Here is a 3,880-nt window from a genome sequence, read left to right as displayed (position 1 = left end):
CATATACATACACTTGTGTTTTGTTTTACATTGAACTATGCAAACCGTAACTGCTCTTTGAGCTTCAACATCCAGCTACAGCTGCTAGCAAAGCAGAGGAACTGTGATCCAGTATGGGTAAAAATGAGATTCAAGAAAGTCTGTTTTTCTGTGTGAGTTAATGATTATGAACGAAATGATTGTAAGATACTAGGTAAGTGTGTAATAAAAATCCTGAGGGTGTTTTAGTTTGCCTTAACATCAATAAAAATTAAGGTGAACCTGTATGTAAGATCTCTAGCTAGAGAAGAAGTGATGAGTGCCTAATACAGGTCGTAATATTTATTTGAATTAAGACAGAAGACCTTAATTTGGGAACATTGCTCATAGAGTACATTGGAACTCCTGATAGTTCTTCCACCCTGGGCTTTGGACAAAGGCAGTTGTGAGGAATTGCAGCTTTCTGTGTGTGCTGAAGCACACGACTTCCAGTTATTGATCTGAAAAACTGCAGCAGCCTCTGAAACTCGGAACTGTCTCCAAAGGTATGTTCAGTGTTTTTCTCACTCGCTGATGCTGTTTGGGCAGCTACTGACCGTTCTGAGGGTTTCCATCCTAGGCTGCCAGGTAGAAGTGTGTGCTGAAAGTGTACTCAGTGTCCATAGGTAACATGACATTGTGTAGGGTCTAGAGGAGGCCACAAAGATGATCGGGGGCTGCAGCACCTTCCCTATGAAGACAGGCTGAGGGAGCTGGGCTTGTTCAGCCTGGAGAAGAGAAGGCTGCAGGGAGACCTCATTGTAGCCTTCAGTATCTAAAGGGAGCCTACAGACAGGAGGGGAGTCAACTTGTTGAAAGGGTTGATAACTGCAGGACAAGGGGAAATGTTTTGAAGTTGAGGGAGGGAAGATTTAGTTTGGATGTCAGGGGGAAGTTCTTTACTATGAGTGGTGAGGTGCTGGAACAGCTGCCCAGAGAGGCTGTGGATGCCCCGTCCATCCCTGGAGGTGTTCAAGGCCAGGTTGGATGGGGGCCTGGGCAGCCTGGGCTGGTATGAAATGTGGAGGTTGGTGGCCCTGCACGTGGCAGGGGGTTGGAGATTCGTGATCCTCGAGGTCCCTTCCAGCTCTGCCCCTTCTGTGACTCTGTGTATTTAGAGTTCTGAGATACTGTTTCAAAATCAGGTAAATCTGTGCACTTTGCATTAAAGAAAGTTTTACAAAGTATACGTTAGATAGTGTATAACTGTTTCTGCTAACCTCTTAAATAACTGAAGGACTGCAAAGGTAGAAGCTGCCATGTTGGATTCCTGCTTTTCAGCTGTGCCCAGGGGAATCTTGTGTTTAAAGAAGAGCTCAGAGCCTTTAAGGATTTAGCTTCATATCTGTATGGCTGAAAGCACTGTTGCACATATGGATTTCAGATTTTGAGGTTAAAGCAGCATGATACATGTTGGTTTCCACTCTTTGTTGTCAAATGCTGAAACACAGCACTAAAACTATTCTGTTTTCAAATTTGTTTTGGATGTGCTAGAATTATATACAAAACACTTGTACAACGACAAGGTCAAAGCTATTGTGATTGCAGAGCTGAGGTGGTGTGTGAGGGAGGAGTTCCAGCCTTGGTGATCCTTAGTGTCAAGAATCCTTAATTACACATGTGGTTCTGCAGGAAAGGTACTTCACCTTCTGGCATCCTTTCTGTTTGTTCTTCAGGCTGGATGTCTTATTTCAGGAACCTTTTCCTCAGCAGCTGTAGATGAAGTGAATGCAATGAGCAGGGCTGCTCTGTGTGAACTGCCCGAGGACAGAATCCTTTATAGCTCTGTATCTGAGGTATTGAGATGTAAATTTGAAATACAAAGATTTTTATAGAAACGTTCAATCCCCAAAAGCAGGATTAACCTTGGAGGTTATAAATTTGCTCAAAAGCTTGCTCCTAGCCAATTCATTAATTTTTAAAGCAGGAAAGGTGAGTTACTGGTTAACTGGCAGCAGCTGTGGGAGCACGGTGGCAGTATGGCTCGAAGGTGGTCTGGAGCTGTGGGCCCAGCTGGCCTTGCTGAGAGAGCTGTGTCACTTGGGTTGGGGGCACACCCCTTGGTTCTCCTTGGGACCCAATTTTTTGTGCTCAATTTGTGCCCCGAGCTGCAAGCTGCATCCTTGTAGCAGATCATCTGTTCTGCTTCGTTCCCAATCTAGTAAAACGCTATCAGATCTGAGCTGGTAGAGTTGGTTTCCCTCCCAGCTGAACACAGCGGTTATTATGTGAGCAAGGAACCTGCACTTTTTGGTGGTGGGCTCTGGGCTTTTGCAATGGACAGCCCAGCTGGTTGGGGGGATGGATCTCAGATGTCTCAGTGTACAGAGCAGGGAGAGCTTAAGGTTGGACACACAGCTGTGGCTGCTGAATGGTGGCAGGTTTCTCGATGGGAAAGTTGTTCCATCTGCTGTGTGTTACTGAAACACACTGGGGAACTGCTGCTGGTGCTCCTGTAAAGTGTTGGCAGTGATGCACTTTTAGTACCCATTAATTTCATAAATGGCTGATAGAATTCTCCCTGATTGGTGTTCAGTCTTTATGCCATTTCTTAGCTTTCGGAGTGCTGTTTGCTTTTACCTTCAAGACAGAGGTTCAAAAATAATATCTGAGATGCAGCTTCCAATGAGAATCATCTTCAGATGTAATATGAATGTGACTTGTCATAGCTTGTGTAAGCCATGCCGTGTGCCTTCATGCTGGCAGTTGTCTTAATTTTCATTACAGGCTATTTTAAAACTTATGCAGATATTGCATATTTGTGTGGATATCTTTTATTTCTACTATCACGTAACTGTGAGTTAACAATACAAATGAGACTGGGCAAAAATTTGCTGTGTACGATAGTCGAGTTGCTACAGTGAGTAACTTCCATGCCAATAGTTCTGCTTTAAGCCATACATTTTTGGAGGTCTTGAGTGTAGGAGCATCAAACCCAGTGCTTGGAGAGTGCTTGTTAGAGCAGTGAGTGCTGCAGTACCTGTTGTGGCCTGGCCTAATAGGATCGTAGGGATAATACAGTTGCTTCAGGGCAGCCACCCTCTGTATGAAGGGGGGAAAATTTCTGGTGACCTGCTGATCTTTGTGCTTTTCTTTCTTCTCCTCAGCCATAAGCAATATCTATATAGAGGTTAGTTTTCTCCTGTATGTCTCCAGTAGAATGATATTCCAGGCAGCTAATAGGTCCAGAAACTACTGATACAAAACTCAGCTGAGCTTAACAAGCACTAGTCTTAATGCTGCTTGCTTATTCTTTGAGGAGGGATGGAGGCTTTTCCCTCCCATGAAGATTAAATAGAAGAGCAAGCCCATATGGAGTTCCCTTAGAGTAGCATTTGCTTCGAGGACACCTTTTTCAAATCTGAAGGCAAAGGAAGTTTTAAGAGACTTCCATGAAGCTGGAGAGGAAAAAATTGAGTCTGAATGATGCTGACTGAAGATGCCTCGGCTATTATCCAGAGATGAGGACTGTCAGTTCTGATCATATTTGGGGAAAGAGCTGCTTTTGGTGGCTGCTTTTTGAAGGTAATTATTATGACTTGCTTCTAATAGAGCTAGACTAGGAGGAAGGGGGGGAGATGAAGAGGAAGAAGTAAAAAATAGTAAAACTCCAATTCTGTCCACTTTCTCACCCTGCCATCTGGCTGAGGTGGGAGCAGAAAGGTCATGGAGCAGGATTCCCTGTGGAGGGGCTTTGGATGCAGATGGTGCCCGCCTTGCTTTCTGCTTGCAGAATTGCTGGTTTTCTTTTTCTTTGCTTTCAGAGTTGCACTGCTGCTGGATTAATTGACTGCATGGCTTTGATCTCCAGCTACAACCTCATAAAGCCACTGGTCAGAAAATCAGCTGCACCCTGACTTCA

Source organism: Centrocercus urophasianus, unplaced genomic scaffold (assembly GCF_019232065.1).
Source record: "Centrocercus urophasianus isolate 14NV4802_14NV808 unplaced genomic scaffold, USGS_Curo_1.0 seq_18, whole genome shotgun sequence".
Lineage (NCBI taxonomy): Eukaryota > Metazoa > Chordata > Aves > Galliformes > Phasianidae > Centrocercus > Centrocercus urophasianus.
The sequence above is the reverse complement of the archived record's forward strand: the minus strand, read 5'-3'. Positions refer to the sequence as shown.